We start from the raw sequence: 20173 nt of genomic DNA on the forward strand, positions 1-20173 counted from the left end.
TCCTGCCCGCAGCGCGCTGCAGAGGGGCAGCCACCGCCCTCCGCCGGGGACGCGGCGACCCTCCCTTCCCCCGGCTAACGTGCGCGTTCCCGGCTGCCGCGCCCGGCACCTGCGGGGCTCTGGAGGCGGCCCGGGAGCGCGGCAGGCGGGGATCTGGGTGCGGGCCCCCCCCCCTTCGCACGGCGCGGGCTGGCCGGCTCTGGCCCGGTCACGCGGGAGCTGGCACCCGGTGCAATTTCAGTGTGACTTCGCTCCCGTGACGCCGCTCGCCGGTGCGCCCCGGGCAGGCGTGTCCCGGGCCCCGGCTGCGGTGTCATTTTCTCGCTAGCGTATCCACACGCACGCTCAGGTGACTCAGGTATCTATGTCTCGGGGGTCAGTGTGCGCGCGATCCCAGGTATGCCTTGGACCCCAAACTTACTTGTGCATCAGCATCCTCGGTCATGTTTTTGTCTACATTGTCACATGTTTCCTCAGCAGCTGAGGAGGGACGAGGGTGACCTTGAACGTATCTGCACGGTTTTTAGCATTTTAGCTTTGCCTGCCCAGCACTGGTAATCTTGTGACTGTGATTTACTCCCTGAGCACAGAGACATTCCAACACAAACCCACATTTTCTGAATGAAATGTATTAAATATCAAGCAGTTATAAGTCTGTGTGAACTGTGCTGCCCTGTCACGTAGGCTTGAAAAGAAACACTGATTGAATTTTGATTTTCAGTTGAGTTCTTTTCTTTACACAAGCTGCTAGACACTACATGGATGATTGTCCTTAACGTAAAAGCAAGGTCACATGGTGGCTCCTCCTTATGCCTAAAATTAGTACAGGGCACAGGCCCTCCGCTGTACACCACCTACAAGCAATGAAAAGCTATTCTAACTGCCTCCAGAAAGGGATACTGTATTAAACTGCTCCATGAAAGGTAATGGGACATTCTCTCCCCTGCGTGATTGGGACCAGAACATTGTATTTAGGTTACTGGGAGCGAGCCACAGAAACGCATGCTTACGAAGATGGGGAGAAAAAAGACTGTTTGAGAACAAAGAACATTTAAAATTTTCTTCCTAAAAAACAGTGAACATCATGTTCACTGTTTTTCAGAACATTCATGTTCTGAAGATGATTAAAACATTACAATTTTTCCTCATATCCTAATGCATAAGCAGCTGCTGTATTTGCCAGCAACTGCCCTTAAGAGGGTAGGAAGGCAGACTCTATACATTTACTGCTAGAAGGAGCTGTAGTGTTTTAAGACTGTGAAAAACTCCCTAACTTACTGAATTATATCTAAATTAAAAACCAGAAGTCTGCTACCTGGACTGGATGAGACCTTCATACCACTCACCGGCAGTTCTAGACAAATGGCTGGTTAAGCTTTATGAACTTCCCTTGTTAATTCAGACCTCTCAGGGCATGAGGAATCCTTGCTGCTGATGTCCTCAGGTGACAATAGTTGTCCTCTTCTCTGTCCTCAACACAGAAATTGACTGCATGTACAATTAGTCCGATGCAGAACTGGGGATCATTCCTGCAAACCTGCTCTCCTCTGCAATTGCAGTGTAACCAGTAGCAGACACACAGGCAGTTACTGTATCTTTCAGCTGAGGTATCAAGTTCACTCCAAAAAACCAAGACCACCTTTAACCTCACGCTATTACTTCCTTGAAGTAGGACAGCAGTCTGTCCACTGACTCTGCAATAGAATACAACACCTGCTCCCAGTACTGCAATAATTTTAGGCACTACACTTATGGAATAACTAAAAAAGGATTAAATGAAAACATCAAAGTTTTAGTCTAGGAAATGAAAGATTTGACGGGATATTAAATTGTGGAACAGGTAACAGCAAAGGAAATATATCACATTTGCTGAGAAACAAGAGTTTGTAAGAGATAACTGCAGTAAGGCAAAATTCACATTAGACATGAGGCAGACACTTCCTAGAATCAAGTTAGAAAAGTATTAGACTGTACCAGAAGACTTAACTGCCCCTTACTGCAAATTTTTAGGAAAAGCTCAGTATCTGTGAGAAACAGTTTAGCTAGAACTGACCCTGACATAGAACAACAAGGAGAAGGCATGGCCTAGACACCTTCCTGAGGTTCTTCCCAAACTTTTATTTCTAATTAAATATTTCCCTAAGATTTTGCTGTGAATATTGCACAATTATGCCCAGGATAGAAGTGGACTAGACTGTGCTGAATAGAAGTAGGTCAAGGCAATAGTCTTAGATCCAAATTGCTGACAAGTTCAGGGGGTGTGTAGACCAATGTCAGGTAAAAACAACAACAAATGGCACCTCAAGTAATGCTACAGAAAATACAGAAGTAGAGAAATGTTAAAAGACTGTCCAAATCAACTGACAGATTTTACATACAGGGGCAGATTCACTTCTACATGTGCAAGTTTTCCTGATCTGGTAAGCTCTCCAGCAGGAATGGATGAAGAAACTTCCCAAACTTTTTGTGTTGTGGAAAGATTTAAGTTTCAATTTAAGAAACAATTTCAGACTCTTGCACTGATGAATATCACACGAACCGCAAAATACTGCTTTTTCCATATTATTTTTATTTACACTTGTTTAATTTTGGAATAAGCTTTTAGAAAGACTTTATATACCCTCTTCAGTTTTAATTTCAGATTGCTTCAGCTCTTCTACATTATAAACTAGGACAAAGGGAATAAAATAAGAGTATGTTTAATATCTGTAAGGGTTTAAAATGAAGGAATCTCACATCTTCCGATGCGTATAGCATTGCTTATTTTGGGCATGAGCCAATTTTAGTCCAATACATTGGACATTCAAGGGGAAAAAAAAGACCTGAATCTTTTGCATTAATAAAGTTGAAACTGGGAGCAGATGACCTGTTCACCCCATGCTGCATCAGCTGTGAGCCACAGGTAGAATCACAGCAGCACATTTCATGAACTCATCACCTGATGTAGACAGCCTGTGCTCTTCTAAAATACTGCACAGGGGCTAAATTGGTGATGTGAAAGTCTCACATCCTACTTAGTACATTTGAAAATCTGGAACATCTTTGAAAACACAATGCAGAAGAAATATGACCAAAGTGATAATGTCACCTCCTCAAAACAGGACAAAAAAAAGTAGAAATAAACTGTCCTGCTACTCTCCTAGTTGAGCAGGTGGCTCAAGACCTGCTGTCTGCTGGTTTTTTATCTGTACCATTTATGAGACAATGGATCACAGCGCAACTGACTAAAAGCAGGTATTGTTTTTAAGAGGCACTGCACACTCTTGCCTTCATACTACATATACATATTAAGTATGTTACTGCCTACTCTACATTCCTTTACAATAATTTCTGTATATTTTTTATATATTAAAGTTGTTGCAAGTCAAGAACTAGGTGGAACACAGAACATCCATCCATGAAGTCACGGCACGTTATTACATGCTCAGTTTCTAACACTTCAGTGCAACCAAAGTAAATTTTTCTTCTTCCTTCTACCCTAACTTGCTGAACAAACTCAGTGAGACAGTTTGGTTTTAACTTGCAAGACAATAATCCAGGCAGAGCTGCAATACTGACAAATAAAATGGAGGATGCTTTCAGTTCTTTCAGTATTTCTGCCTTCCTTTCAACCAGGAGGAGGCGGAAACTGCTTGTTTATTTTTAAATATTTTCCTATATATTTCACTGTAAACCAGCAATCTGGTGGGGAAAAAGACTACAAACACACAATATGCTGAAGAATCCAGGATGCAAACAGACTCAGAACAGTGAACAAGTCTGCTATACTGACTCACTGCGTATTACACCTTCACACAGCAAACACTTAATGGATTTTTCCATATCTGCCTGCACTTCAGACACCCAGCATTCTATCACTGCTATTCATTTCCTTATAAACACAGAGAGCCAGGCTGCAGTTCTCTAATTCTATGAGTCAGGTTCAGCAAACTGATGACTACCTTGTGGCTAAGATACTCTGCCACAGGATCAAAAGTGCTGTGCTCCAGCCCTTACAGTTTCAAAGCCAACAGAACCAAACCAGGAAACTCCTCCCTTTCAGTTATGTTATCACCAGGCAACCTGGCCTGAAATTTTAGGAACCTATGAGGATTAGCTCTGCCTCCCTCATTCTGTGGGGCTCCTATATCAAACAGGTGCGGTCCACATGTAAAGCCAGTATCCAAGAACAAAACCAAACAAAAAAATCTGACAGGGCACCAGCAGTGTTATTCTAATTCAAAACCAGCCAGCTACAGAGCTTTAGTCGTATTATGGAGAGAAGTGGTAATGAGAAGCATATATGCTTCTCAAATTACACAAACTGTTTTATGCAATGCAAAGACTGCAATGAAACAGACTTCTGGCATAGCTGCCAGCAGATTTATGTTCAAGGGGTTGCTGGCACTCTGCCATTCCTGTTTATATTTCCATTCAAGTTATGTCTATGTTTATCCTGTTCCTATATTACATAAAATCATACTAGTTCTTATTTTATCCCTTTGAAAATAAAGCAAATACAGTAAAACTTAATTAATATAAGTATTATGAATATTCCTTGCAAAAAAAAAACCAACCCCATATATTTTTGGTTTAGGCATATTCACATATCACACAAATCAAAAGGAAAGCACCAAGTTTAGGAGTCCAGTATTTCTTTCTAATTTCTTTTCAGAACTGGGAAAAAAACTCCATACTTCTTTGGCATATGCAGAACCTTCGGTAAACATATTTAAATTATATTTTAATGCTCCTTCCCCCTTATTTTAAATTGCAAGGCTAGAAGACTAACAGTCAAACATAACTATATAATGACAAATGACAGATGTGTAAATCAAATGGGACAAAATATGTCTACAGCTGTGTATAATTCTTATCTGGAAAATGCAATGACAGAGTATTTTAAAAGGGATTCCAGTGGCTCTAGTATCATCAGTGGGATGCCAGGAAAGCTAAGCCTTACTACGACAACAGCCAGTTAGCACAAGAATTCTGCTTTCCCCAAACACCAGTGCATCTGAGAGGGGAAATTGACTGCAGATGACAGAGAAAGCAGAGGGCATAACTTTAGACATATGCCTAAATCTTTCCCAGATTGAGGCCAAGAAAGCTTATACTGAGATCATGAGTTCCTTCCCTCCTCACCCACCTCCTGGTGCCGGCTTCTTTCAGTTATGCCTTCTGTGACACAAGCAAAACCTGTGGATTTAATGAAGAAAGGCCTTGTTCCCCTGCACAGAGTTAAAGCTCATCTCCCCTTCACTTTCATCACAAGAGAGAAAGATGGAGAAAGGCAGCCTGTCTAAGCAAGAACTTGGCAATCTGAGCAGCCCTCATGAGCAATATTCTTTCGCTTCACTGATGACAAACAGAGCATAGATTGATCTCCTGCCCCAAGGACCAAGCTGAAGTGTCCAGGCAAGGCAGTATGAATGCTACCTGGAAAACACTGTCTGGACTAGGACATGACTTACTTATCTAACAATAGCCAAGACTAGGGAATAACAGAAGAGTCTTACCAGCCTGCCCGTCCCTGTGGCCAGACTTTGTAGTGGCCCAAGATGTTTCTACAGTTATCCTCTGGCAGTTCTGAGATGAGGTTAGAGATTGTGGTTGCTATCTTTCATCCCAACTGAAAAAAAAATAAAATGAAAAAAGCATGCAGCAGTTACAGAACAGCAAGAACCTTTTCCTTCTAAAGCTTTCCCTGCCAATACCTCTATTTCTATGTGTCCAACTAGGCAATTACAACTTAATTTGTAGGTGCATTTACTCTCTACAACTTTAACTGATCCCTGGCAGGGCTATTGGTGCCCTTCTTTTATAAGAAACTGTCCTGGTTTCAGTCAGGATGGAGTTAACTTCATTTGTAGCAGCGGATGGAATGCTGTGTTTGAGAGTTAAAATGAAAGCAGTGCTGATAACACCCTGATGGTTTTAGTTGCTGTCAGACAGTCAAGGACTTTCTCAGCTCTTCGTATTTCTCTGTTCATGAGAAAGGAGGGGCGAAGCCAGGACAGGTGACCCAAACGGGCCAAAGAGAGTATTCCATGCCAATTATGTCCTGCCCAGTTCAACAGGGGGTGATGGCAGAAGAAGCAGGGGCGGCTCCAGGACGGCGGTTTTTGGGGGACGGTCACGTTCCGGGACGGCTCCGGGTGGCACGGCCTGAGTTGTGGGTTCGGTGAGAAACTGCATTGTGTATCAACAGCTTCATATATTTTTTGCTCTAAAGTCCTGTTAGCATTGTTATATTGTATCTTTCTGTTATCTTAGTAAACTATCCTTATCCCAACCCATGGGCCTTCTAGTTTCTCGGTTTTGGGGTTATTTGCCCCTTCCTTTTCCCTTCCCTTGCCTCTTCCCCCCCCCCCCCCGCCCCGCTTTCTCCTTCCCCTGCTCTTTTCCTTTAAGGAGCAGGCAGCTGCATGGATCTCGGATCTCAGCTGGGGTAAAACCACAACAGACACAAAAACCTTCCATGCCTTAGTTCAGACATTTCAAATAAAAAGCCACAAATTAGTAAACATTAAAAAAACAGTCCTTGACTATGACTTAGGAGTACAAGTCAGTGAAGATCAAGTAGATGTTGGAGCTGAACCACTTTTATGCATGTCACAGTTTGTATTCTGCAGGGGATTTGTAAGAAAGGAAACCCCAGGTAATGGATTCAAACCATTAGCTAGATAAAAAAAAGCTAAAAATCTCATTTCAAATACACTTTCTGTTGCCCCCATCAACTCTATCTCATACCTAAGTATTTGGCTCAGTGTCCTGCTGTTTAACTATCAACTTAAATATACAACACGTAATTAGAAAACATGCAACTTCACAACCAATAGATTGCAACAAGTGACAGGGCATTTGGTAGAGAAAGTAATGGCCTTTGCTCCTGGCTGCTCCCTCCTGTATGTATACATATGGTTTTTGCTTGTCTGAATGTCTCCACTTGCTTTTCAACTCTGCATTTTTATATGGTCCTTCATAACGCTATCAGAAGGGAAGTGACAGTTTCAAAATAAGCACTTGAAAGACAACAGAATGTCTGACAATTACAAGACTCTTTCCTCATTCAGCACTACCACATCTGAAGAGGAGGAGAAACCGATCCTCCTATCAATACTCAGCTACACGGCGACCTTTCACTTCCACTGGTCTGTACTGCCAGAACTTAAATGCTAACATGAAATTCCCATGAACGTTAATGATTATGAATCAGGTAGCAACAGGGAAACAGCCTTTCTATGCCTGTATGTGCAAGAGGAAAAAAAATCATTTCTATGAACTATTGTAGCTAGACATACATACCTCCAATCCCAACAAAACAGGCTAACTCCCCTAGCCCAGGAGGCGACACACAGTATCCATTAGAGGGTAGAAAGGACACAGGGGTTTTATTTTCCTTCTTCAAAACTAATCCATGCTTGGGAATCAGTGTAAAATAGAAATACACCACAGCTTTGGTATTTCTCCTCAACCACCTTCAGTAGTAGGGAAGTGTATGAGTAAGCATTTAAGCACTGGGTTAAGTCCAAACACCAAAACTAATTTAGAGTTAAAATTATAATACTTGAACAACATGACTTTGGTTTCAGATAGATAAACCAAAGATTTGTTTAGGGCGTTGATGCTGGAAAAAACATTTAATATGGCCTTGAGAGATTAAGCTGAAATCTGAGACCATAAAACTAAACCACCAATCTTTTAAAAAATATCCTTTTTATCCATGTTTGCAAACAATGAGTCTTGTGTAGGAATGGGGCTGTTCTGTAAATGACAGATTTGTTCCTAAAGGCTCCAACTACCTAGTAACAAAGAAGAGAAACAACCAAACATTATGCTAACATTGGGTTGGTTTGCCATAGTTACATCCTCTGATACTTCTGGGACTGGTGACCTTACAGAGTAACTATTACAGTGAATAGTCTGTTCTGTGCAATGCATTTTGTTTTGTTCAAGAGGCCACTTTAGAACTTTCAGGTTCTCACAATTTCAACACAAACTATGTACAGACAAATAAAGAAAACATAACTATAATCATAGATTTCCATCTTCTCATTAGATAGACTGTGTGGACAAACCAAAACATCAGGAAGTAACTTCCAGGGTCTCTCGTGCATAGAAGGCGATTGCATTTCACTGCAGGAACCCTACGGTCACAGAAATATTTGTTTTCTTGTAATAAAACATAACTACTACAAACACACCCTTGGTCTAATTGGAATTTGAGACTCAAAGAGACCATCAAAATAAGTTATTTGAATCAATGATTAATTTAGAAGGGTCTAAGAAAAATATATGCCAAGTACCACAGAACACAAAAAGATTGTCTGTTATGTTGTAACACATGACAGAACACCTTGGGACCAAAGCATTTAGACACTCGTATCTAAAGTCCTAATTATACACTTTCATTGTCCTTTTTAATGTAGAATGGTAAATCAGACTCCTTGATCTGATGAACACTACTAAACAAACAAGTTACATTTATCCTCAATTTTGGCATGGGAGTCTGATAAAGAAGCTACGAGGTTTCCCCTGGTGCCAGTCATTTCACACATGGGCAAAGAAACAAAAGCACTGTGTATCTCCTGTACAACAGGAGACAAAGATACTTTTTTGTCTGTTGGTTTACAAAACCTCTGTATATCCACTGAAAACAAACCTGACAGGTATAAGACTTTTGTCTGACTGCTCTAAAAGTAGCAAGCAGCAATTGATTTGTTTTTCCTCCATTTATAACATTTATTTAAAATACCAAGGAGACATTTATCTTCATTCCATTTCCTTTTAAAAGAGCCAGGTGGGGGTTGAAGGGGAAGAACAAGCACATAAGCCAGAAAGAAAAAAGGTACCATTGCCCCAGCAGATGAAGGTATGAGGAAAACATGAAAATACTGCTGCAGTGGTTACAAGGTATCCGAGTTTAAGGATTACAAATAAAACAATCCCCACAAATTACATGCCATGATCTAGTTTCCATTCACAGGCACAACTGAAATCTAGTATAAAATCTAATTGATATACCAGACCTAAAATCCTAAACCAAGAAAAGACATATAAACTAAACAATGTGTACCTAAATCAAGTAATTTTTAGAGCAGATTAATTCCACATTTTGAGGCAAATGTAAACAGCACTGGATTGACACATCATGACTGTTTTCACAGAATACATAAAGATTACCTAAGCAAGGAAAACATTAAAAAAAAAACCCAAACCCCCTTTCCTGCAGAAAGAAATCAGGTGGGAACCCTAGTCTCAGCGAAGTGGATAGTGTGTGATTAAAAGAAAACCCCTCAATTCTCTGCCTCTATTCACCAAGTTTAAATATGATTACAGAACGTTGATTTTAGTCACAGCATAGACTGACATAAAAAAGTAAGAAGACATTAACATAGTTCTGAATTTAAATACTTTGCACTCATGTATCACTCTGTATCCACAGACCTTCAGACACTTCAGGAACTGTGAATAACTGCTCTTCTCACCCTCCATTTAAAGAAACAAAAGTAACAATGCTAAAACAAGAAGTTGTGAGAAACGTGAGAGAGGACTTGCAGACATGTCTCACCTCCAAACTAAAAGTATCTAGATCAGTTTGACCCCAAATGGAAACGAAAATACCCATGTACCCCAACTGGAAAATTTAGTTGCAGTATTCCAGAGTTAATTTTCTGATTTTTAACTCATTTGCCTAGGCAGGGGCAGTGCTGAAATGAAAAACCAGAAGAGTTCTATTTGGAAAAGATCAGAATAACTTAATTTTCTTAAAAGGAATTAACGTTTTTCTCAGTCAAAATTCAAGAAACAATTTCAGTTCCTCAGGAGTTGTCATCTCATCAAAACTGGCTGTTAATCTAGAAATATTTTGGGTTGGCTGATTAGCTGTCAAACTTACATTTCATCAGAGAAAACACGCGGTCTTCCATTTGATATAGCAGGGCCCTGGAAAGACTCCTCCTTCATGCTCCTTATTGAAAACAGGATCCATTTAGGTTTAAAAGCAAACAAACCAAAAAACCCACCCTTACATGCAGTTTCAGCAAATTATTAATCAGTATTACCTTCCTTTGTTTAAGCTCCTTGAGCCTACTGGAAATATACATTTTCACTTCACTGACATTTTGCTGTTCTGCTGGTGAAATTCAGTGAAAGAGCTACCTATTTATTGTTGCATGTGCATTCACATAAGTCATGTCCCTCAGTTGTTGCCAGTGTGATCAAAGTTCTAGGCACACAGGTTACTGACCTCAAAACATGCTGTTTGAAGTCCTTGTTTGACATATTTTGTGTTAATCTCTACGTCAATAGTTATGTGATATGTAGTCTACTATATTTACAACTGAACAACAAAAAAACCAGAATAGAAAGTACCACTCAATGAAGTTTTCTTAAAGACATTTTCCTGGCTCAGTAGAGGAATAATTACTGCTATACTATCAAATAGCCTACTTTTTAAGAATAAGAATAAATAGATACCTGCAATGAACATGAATGACCTGTAATGTTACCAGAACCTTAAACTCCCAATTTAAGAATGCTAGTTGAGAAACATGAATATCTCACTAGAATGTGTCAGACTTTACTCTTCATTATTCCATCTGAAAATCATTCAGAATTATTACAATAAAATGTTGTTCTGTATTTTCATTGCAAGATGAATGCTCAACATGGAGACAATATCTGACTTCTTTAGGGAAGAGTGTCTGTACAGCCAAATGAAACTGGGTTCCTAGCAATCAGTGACACTGACCTTTGATATGAGTTAATGATACATAGGAAGGACAGGAACAAAGGGGACTAGGGGGAAAAGGGAAAGGTGAGCAACAGACTTGCCTAATAAGCAGCCAGCAATCCCAAGTTTGTGGTCTCTGTTCTCTTCCCATCATAGGCAGTCATCAGCATTAGCTGTGGTTTCATCAGAGCAGACCTGCATTGTCACACCACCTTACAAACTGCAGCCAAGGAGGAGAAGGGAGCATGGGGAGAGAAATACACAAAACAGAGAGAGGGTTACAGTTAACAATATGGGACTGCATCCATCCCAAGCAATGATGGCATGGATCTCCCCATCATCCCCATATCAATGTTCTCAATAAGGCAATGTTCTCATCAGGCAATTTCCTAGAAATTCTAAGGTGAAAAGTTTATTTCTAGGAACTTTCCTCTGACAAGGCTTTAATAACTAACAGTTCCAGAATGGAAAGAAGTACATACCACATTAGATTTTCCTTGCCCAGGATTTCTGCTGAGATTCTTGGTGGCCATGGCTATTTTAGACACCCAGCAGCTAGCTACATCATCCACCTAAAGCTGAAAACAAAACCATCAGATTAAAAAGAACTCTCATGTGTAACACATCCTCAAGCAGAATTGTGCAGGGTATAGCTACATTTGTTACACCTGAAATAAAACCTTATGTTTATTTGTAACAGCAGCAGCCATCTGATTAAAACAATAATACAACTATAGCATTCATTTCTGAGTCACTTGCACTGGATAATTAATTTGCCAAGAACATGAGTCACCCAGTTAGCAATGAATTAGAGAATGACTCATTTCTAACTTTATACTAATATTGTCCTTAAAAAAAAAAAAAAACAAAAAAAAAGGGATTCCTGCCTTTACTCCTTAATTGTCGCATGTTTTGGTTCTTTTTACAATGCCAAAATCTGCTTTAATAGAGAATACTGGAATTAATTGTTGAAATCATTATCTTCATTTTAAAATGTCATTCACCCAGAAAGATCTTAGGGTGCTTTATAAATGTGTGTGTATTCTTCAGTGTGCCCACATATCTACTTAAGTATGGTAGCATGCCAGTACTCAAAAACTACCCAAATGCACTGAGTGGGAACCGCAGCCAGATACTATAATCTGTTGAAACAGCAAAGGGGAATTCAGATGCACAAAACTGATTTACTAACAATAGAATGTTGTTTACACCTCAGCTTTTGCAAAACAGGGTTTATTCTGACTAGAGAGAGTCAGATAAGACAGTGTTTGGTAACATCATTTCAGAGGGTATCTTTCAGCTTCTTCAGATTTTCAGTAAGAAAGCCTGGACTGTTTCAAAACTCTGCTTATCCTGGGCTGCAGCATGTTGTGACAACATCAGGCACGGCAGCATCAAATTAAGAACTGTCTGTTAAATTACATTTGGAAATCCTCTAACTCTGCAAGTCTGGATATGCCCAAAGGCTGCCAGCCAGCCAGAGACCTGCATATTTGACTCCCTGTTGAAGAACTGCCAGAGATGCAACATCACAAGCAGTTCAGCCAAGCTAAGACTTCATAACAGAAGCTGCTGTGCCCTTTTATCCCACCAGCATTTCTGCCTGCTCTTCTGGTGTCCCAGCACCTGTTTGACCACATGGATCTGCTTGCTGATTTGGCTGAAAATAATGGTACAAGAATGTGTTAAAAAAAAATTAGCCGCTCATTAATCCACTCCTTGAGAAGCACCTGAGACTTCATGAGTTTTCATCACCTTTCATCTGCTGGTCCACTTTCAGGTAAGGCAACTGTCCTCTTCAAGGACTGCAAAGAGCACTGTAGTCTAATTGCATGGCACAAATACAGGCCCCTTTTTTCAGGATTTCTATGCAGGGCCAATGTCTAGCATCTATTAAGCTCCTGCCTTCTGGTTTTCCCACATTGTAGAAATTTCCTACATTTCTTACAGAATACAAATTAAAAAACCCAAAGATGAGCTCAGACCAGATTTTAAAATGTCCTGAGCTATTTTCTATTGTCAAAGAACCATTATTTTCAAGTCCTTTAGAGGTAAGTCACTGGTTAAGAAATCTGTTTTCTAAATGTTCATTCCTTGCTCTCGGTGCCACCCAAGACATTTTGATAACTAAATGGAGAGATTACCGTATAAAGAAAGGTTTCTGCAGAGAGCGATTGAGGTTATGGTTATATCACTTAGCTGTGCTTTGCTGCATAACTATACTTCCAGAACAAGAGTCTAACTTGGGCCTGAAACTATTCTGAGCATTTCTCTCCACTTCTCTACAGGAAGCCCGGGTTAAAACATTAGAAGGTCAGTGGCGTGACTATCCCACTCCAATTGCATCTTCACACAAGTTCAAGACCTGAGTGCCTAGAGCCATGATGACATTCTGAGGAATGGTACATCATGTCAGAGAACTGCACTAGTTTCTGAGGTCAAGACAGGCAGTTGACACTTGCCAAGAAATAAAGAAGCTCTGTCTTGGGTGTCAGAGCCAGAAACATGAGTCATGCTACACTTAAATACAGTAATGGCTACACCATAACATATCCTGCTCCTTGCACTTAGCCCATGTCACACAAACAATAAACTTCTTGCTTTTGAACACACATGTGTGTATATACGTACACACACTCCCCTTTAGTGGAAATCTTTCTGTATCTTCAGCTATCTGCTATGTATCTGATATATACTTAGATCTATCTTTGTATTTTGGCCATTTTCCCTATTTCAGGATTGCTTTACTCTAGATAGGTATTGACTTCATGTTCCAATTTTCTTATCTTAAGTTTGTGGTAAGATGACAGAGCAACAGTTGAAAACGTAGCTATCAATTGAATAGTCTTTGGTAAAATTTTCTGGGGCTGTTCTGAGGACTCAGAGACCATTAGAGCTATTTACGGCCTGTATTTTACATAACACTATAAAAGAAGTAACAGTATTCTCAAAAAAGTAATCATGAGGATTAAAGCTTGAATTTCTTACACAATGAAGAATTTCCAAAAGCAGTCTGGAACTGAAATAAAATTTCTGAAACCTCAATTGAAATAAAATTCAAACATATGTTTCATTTTAGGAAAGTCAAGTCCTGAGATTTTACCTTTAAATTATGGTTACTCGTGTTAGTATTTAAACAGCACTGTGGATGATTGAAAAAGAATCAACAACACATGGAGAAAAATAGTTTTACTAATAACATTTGGAATTTATCCCCAACCTTTAACCTGGAGGTTACAAGCTAACACACTGCAAAGAAAATAATTAACAACACATATCACAAAAAGTACAACAGGCCTAGTTGCAGACTTAGAGCTAAAAAGACATTATGAAAATATTTGCAGAACTTAGGCACAGGTTTAGAAATAATATAAAAAAAAAGGGGGGGAGGCATGTCAGGGAACCAAACCAAATTTGGATACATAGCTCAAATACCCTTCACAAACTATAGCAGCATGTATAAAAAACATTTTCTAAAGGAGCCAATGTTCCTGGACTGCATCAGTACTTCTGTACCAACAACACTGCCTGAAGGATGTAAGAACTTGAAATCCACAGGAAAATCAAGATGCAAGATCCTGGCTTTGTGAACACAGTGGCAAAACTCATACTAACTTCGCCAAGTATCAGATTCAATTTATTATTCCAGCTGTAGAGCCATTTCTAACAGTACATCCCAAGAGTCCAGTGTGGTGTGGACTCAGAGGGAAGAATATTACACCTGTAGTCAATAACAACAACAGTCTTCCTGCTTGTGGATTCTCTGTCAAGGTTTCCAATTATGCAATTACTAATAGCTCAAAAATGCCTGGTTTACATGGTTCAGCATAACCACAGCCTGAACTGAGACAACATACTACATCTGGTTGGGAGAGAGTTAATTTTCTGGGGCTTATCACAAATACCCCAGAAATTATAACATCAATGAAGCAGCAAGATACTTAGCCATCACTAGTAGTCTTATAGCAATTGTTGCCAGCATTACAGAAAGACCATAGAAAAGACAAAAGGAAAAAAAAAGTAGATTTTTTCTTTTTTGCCTTCCAGTTAGTAAAACTTGTTTCCTTCAATCATAAAACATATGTAAATACATACATATATAAGCACACCCACAAAAAATATTTCTCTGTTAAATTTTACTGCAAACTGATAGTTCAAGTGATTATACCATAGAAACATATTTTATTATCATGTATGTTGTCATGATACGGAAAAGCCTCTGTGAGGTTATGAATTCCACTGTATTAGAACAACATGACTGTAACTGCCCTAATGCAAGACCCAAATGATCTAAGCTTGAAAAGAATCCTGTTCATAATAACAAGAGATTTTAAAAGGGGTGGGTGGAGGAAACATACAGCACACTAATACCGAACACACCCCCCCTTACTAATTCTTCAAGGTGTCCAAGTCATTCACTTGCTTTAGTTTCTAGAGCTGGTATAGAACTCTACTGCTGTGAGGCATTTCGTTACACATGCTGATTAAAGAGCTGTTCAAATGAAAATAAACTGAGAATCTAAGTACAGTCATATACTTGGTAAGTGTAAGGATCCAAGGCACGTAATTATGTATTCAGGTACATTTTAAACCTGGTGATGAGAGGTAGAAGGTTCTAATTTCAAAATGCTAGATCTAAACTTCAAAACCATGATTATTTATATTATCTTACTACAGAGAATAATTGTTTTGGAAACTTTTTGCTCTGATTACAAGATTAAAAGGTTGGTTACAGATGAAATTATCTCTTTAGCTCATCAGAGAATTATGCAGTAATTCAAAAAGGGACAGAAGGAATAACTAGAAGGTGGAGCAAGAGCCAGGAAGAAACAGCAAGAGCTCTTTTGTCTCAGCTGCACTCTATCCAAAGACTAAGTCTCTTGTGAGACCCTACCTCAAGTATTGTGTCCAGTTCTGGAGTCCTCAACATAAGAAGGACATGGAACTGTTGGAGCAGGTCCAGAGGAGGCCACAAAGATGATGAGAGGGCTAGAGCTCCTCTCCTATGAAGACAGGCTGAGAGAGTTGGGGTTGTTCAGCCTGGAGAAGAAAAGGCTCCAGGGAGATCTTATAGCAGCCTTCCAGTACCTGAATGGGGCCTACAGGAAAGCTGGGGAGGGACTTTTTAGAAGGGCATGGAGTGACAGGACAAGGCAGAATGGTTTTAAATTGAAAGGGGGTAGATTTAGATTGGGTATTGGCAAAAAATTCTTCACTACGAGGGTGGTGAGGCACTGGAACAGGTTGCCCAGGGAGGTGGTTGATATCCCATCCCTGGAGGTATTCAAGGCTGGGTTGGATGGGGCCGTGAGCAGCCTGGTCTAGTGAGAGGTGTCCCTGGCCATGACAGGGGGGTTGGAATTTAATGATCTTTAAGATCCCTTCCAACCCTAACTATTCTATGACTGAGTTATGCAAACTAAACAAAATATACCTCAGTAAATATATTTCAAATATTCTCTGTGAGACAGTACAGCCCCTGCTGAGAGGCTGTGCCATGCACAGGTTTTCCAACGAAGCTGTAAAGACTTTAAACAATATGCTGAGCACATGTAGCATACTTTAATTACAGAAAACATTGCCATTGGACCAGCTGGCCTCACTGCATCTGTGAGAAGCACACACACAGCAGTACCTGAATAAGCCTTCTTAACACAACCATTTCTCTGTCTGTGAGCTCCCTATCACTCCTTGGTGAATGACTTTTTAAACACCCATTACAACAGAGCACAAGCAACCCCAACACCTTACTTGCTAGAGCAGCCAGTCCTGGCCCTGGGAAATGACCAGAGGTGAAGCATCAAAGCCCAAGTCCCAGCACCACATGCTACAGCTTGCCTACAGCTGCCCATCAGCAGTACCTTTCTTCCTCCTCAGGCTCCTGGCTGGATATATCACACTGTCACATGCTCTTTAAGCTCCCTCTTCACTAGTGGGTCTGTGATTCATTTTCCAGACTGTAGTTTATGCTCCTAAAGCACCTCAAGGGAACAGCCTTGTGACTATTTACAAGCTCCTTCCAGCAATGGTTTCTTCCCACACTACCTAAAAATCCCACAATTACTCAGTTAACCAAATAAGCCACAAAACAGCCACAGGACTTGCAGGAGGGACTAGGAGAAAGCTCCTGTCTGTCCCACTAGTGAAAGGGCCTTGGTATCCTGTTCAGCTGTCGTTCTACACTGTGCCTTGCTGTGTTCTCCCAGGCCCAGATGCCATCAGCCACCCTTCAGGGGGGGAAGACTCCTGAGCTGGGGAGTGACCATGGTCCCTCACAAATTCCCTAGCAGCTCCTTGCTTGGGCATGTTCTGCTGTGGATTAGCCAAGAGCCCAGCGGGGCTGGGGCAGTGCAAGGTGAGCCGTAGTCTTGCTCCCCACTTCTACCAGTGCTGTGGGGACAGGAGGGCCTTTTTGGCGGGACTGAGGCACTAACTCTGGACAGAGTCATGTCACATTGTCTTCCCTAATCAATTTAACGTATACTCATATCTTTTTGGAGAAAGAAGTGCCGTGCTAGTCACCTTACACAGGATAGTAATATGAAAAATTGTTTGCTTGCAGGTGATTGTGCTGCTTGGTTCAAGGGAAAGCTTGAAAGTATGCATGCTACATGTGTACACGTGTATATATTATAAGCTATAAAATTTACACTGACAAACTCAAGCCATTTTTCTCTTGACTTTGTGACCTTAAAGCTCATCTTGCTCTTTCAGATAACACAACACCAACTTTTACAGAAAACCAAGAGGATGTGCTTTAGGAGGGATGAGCAGAAATAAGCAAAAAGGTAAAGAACCACAAGTTAGCCATAGAAAATTACATTGAATGAACTGGGAAATATGATACTGAAGAGATGATAAAGGAAAAACATACTGATATTACTAAAGAAAAACAAGCAAAGGAACAGCCTGCAAAGTCATGCGTTCATAAAATCAGTCATATATGTGTAAGAAACAGTGTCACCCAAAGGCAACTCATGGGAGTAGGACAGAGAGGGTACCACTCCATAGGTTCAAATTCAAGGAAGTATGAAATGCATCCACAGGGCTGTGCCAATGAGATAAATGACAAGCACTACCCTGAAAGATAGGGTGAAAAGGGGCTGATGTGGCAGACTACCAGGAAGGTAACACAACACATCACTTTCCTCCAAGGCATCTTGGAGACAAGGAACAGGAGCTTTCTTGACAGTCAGCTCCAAATGAACCCTGAAGAAGAACTCTGCCTTAAACCAGGACAGGAAGGCAGCACTGCCAGTGTGTGGGGAAGCACTGCAGAACCAGGAGTGCACAGGGGAAACTGAAGTATTTCCTTAATTACCTGGGGAAGGCGAGTTGAGTGCAAAGAAGCTGAAGTCAGGTCTGGTTTGGTTGCTGCTCAGATGTGCTGAAGGATGTCAGGCCAAGTCCCAGCAGTGTTGACTATGTTTCTACTTATTTCTGACAGATATATAAAAGTTAGCTGAGACAGGGCTATCTCATAGGATACCATCTCATCATTCTGATGAGTAGACTATATACAAGTTTTGAATCCTGTCCCTAATACAGGGAATGAAGTTTTAAGGGTAATGGGGAGAGTTGTAACAAGTCTTTATAAAAAGTCTTTTCCCCTTTGGGAGAAACCAACCTTGCTCCATGAGTTACAGAGAATTTGAAAAGAAACACAATCAAATTTCAGGGGCTAATGAGTTAATAGTTTTGGCAGCAGATATTTTTGTTGCAACTGGCTGCCCTTGCACAAACCACTTTAAGGAGAACATAATGCTGGAAAGCCATAAAGGTTATTTACATAGATGGAGTTTCATCATCTCCCACTCCAAAACAGGCTGGGTTGGTTATGCTGATCTAATGTTTTCTTTATCGTGGTTTGCGTGAGGCTAAGAGCACATGTTAGATTGTGTTTTAGTTTGCTCTTCTAGTACGCTGATGGTAGTCAAACTTTGAGATACTAGTTTACATTATGCATCATGTGCAGTATTATAAAAAAAGTTTCAGAAATCTAATATTCAAACAAAACCAAAACACTGCTCGTGCCATGAGCTTTGTTATGCCCCAGATTAGCAAGTACACTTTTCTACATGAAATAGCCCCAAACGTTTTTAGGAATCTACCTTGCAAAGTATTCTGAGGTCTTCAGTTTTTATTTCCAACAAGTAGAAGAGAACAACTTTCAGGTTTGCTCCCTGGAGCTAATTGTTTGCTTTCTTGGAGAGCCATTCTCAGTCCCCTTCTGGTACGAAAAAGGCAGTTTGGCATTAGGTTACTTCAGTAGTTTCAATTCACTGTTCTGTTTAGGATAAAACCTAAAAAAAAAAAAAAAAAAGAAAGTTTTTAAAATGTTAGCCTAAGCCTTAAAGAATGGTTACAAGAGCTTTTCAGTTTTGTTCAGCAATTTCAAATTCAGTGTTGCATCATTTTCTCCTGTTAAAACAGACCAACCCTTGCAACATGTCCTGCATCTGAGCTGAAATAAAGTATGCATCTTTTACATATGACATAGGTTCTGTTTAAAGAAAGATCTTAAACACAACCAAACATAGGCAGCTGACACAAGATATGTGTAGAATTATTCTATTACAGAACTACTTACAGTAGCTGGCGTTCTTTTCTTCAAATGAAAGATAAAAGCTTGATTTGGTGGTTACCGAATACTTACAAATCACTTTTCCTTTTATTTAAAGTTAAAAGAGGCAGACATTCCTTTCTAAAGTTCAAAGAATTCCTGTCTGAGTCTAAAGATAAACTTAAGGTAATTTTTGTTACCAAAACCTGTATGTTTCCATACCTTGATGTTCTAGAATAGGAAGATTTGTTTGACATTATGACCTTCTTTCAAAAATAAAGCCAAAAGATTTCTCTCATTGTTAAGAGATTAAATCCCTATCACACAAACACGGTACCAAACCGTAACTTCTACCCAGGGAAGGTTTTAAAGAAAGATACCTTATTAAGGTGTTTTCCAGGGTTATCACTCTGTCAGTATTGTAACCCAGGATGAGGGCCAGGCACAGCCTGAACTTAATATCGGCCTTTCCCAACTCTGTTGATTCCTATTCTGATACAGGGAGGCTGGAGCGGGTGACCCCCGCCCCCCCCGCTCACCCTTTCACTACCCGCAAACATTGGTTACCCCGCTTACACGCAGATTGCAAAGCTTCAGCTTGCGCCTCTGGCAGCAAAACGGCTGTGGAAGTCCCATGGCTGTAACCACCCTGAATACCGAGCTTGAACTCACACATACCCTTCTGCCGGACCTGAGGGAGGCAAAGCCCGGGCGCTGCGGCTGGAGAGGCGGGGCAATGAGAGCAGGCCGCGACCCCACGGCCCAGCGAACCCAGGACGCCTCCCCGTGGCAGTCAGGGCCCTGGTACCGCTGAGGGGACAGGCCCTGGGCATGCACGATACAGAAGTCTCGTAGCCCACCCACAGCGAAGCACAACCGCCGCCTGAGAAGAA

At 40.7% G+C, this 20173-nt stretch overlaps 2 long non-coding RNA genes across 2 annotated transcripts; both read right to left on the reverse strand.

Annotated features, from left to right (window-relative positions):
- Positions 1 to 2548: 2548 nt before the first annotated feature.
- LOC311192291 lies at positions 2549 to 10112 on the reverse strand. The gene is made up of 5 exons (XR_014617329.1): positions 10047 to 10112; positions 9881 to 9952; positions 5499 to 5611; positions 5129 to 5178; positions 2549 to 2668 (listed from the first exon to the last, which is right to left on the reverse strand). It is a non-coding gene; the product is annotated as an uncharacterized lncRNA (long non-coding RNA).
- A 716-nt stretch (positions 10113 to 10828) lies between these two features.
- LOC311192046 lies at positions 10829 to 18079 on the reverse strand. The gene is made up of 3 exons (XR_014617319.1): positions 18039 to 18079; positions 11200 to 11295; positions 10829 to 10937 (listed from the first exon to the last, which is right to left on the reverse strand). It is a non-coding gene; the product is annotated as an uncharacterized lncRNA (long non-coding RNA).
- Positions 18080 to 20173: the final 2094 nt, after the last annotated feature.

This window comes from Gallinula chloropus, assembly GCF_964237585.1.
Source record: "Gallinula chloropus genome assembly, chromosome: 5".
Classification (NCBI taxonomy): Eukaryota; Metazoa; Chordata; class Aves; order Gruiformes; family Rallidae; genus Gallinula; species Gallinula chloropus.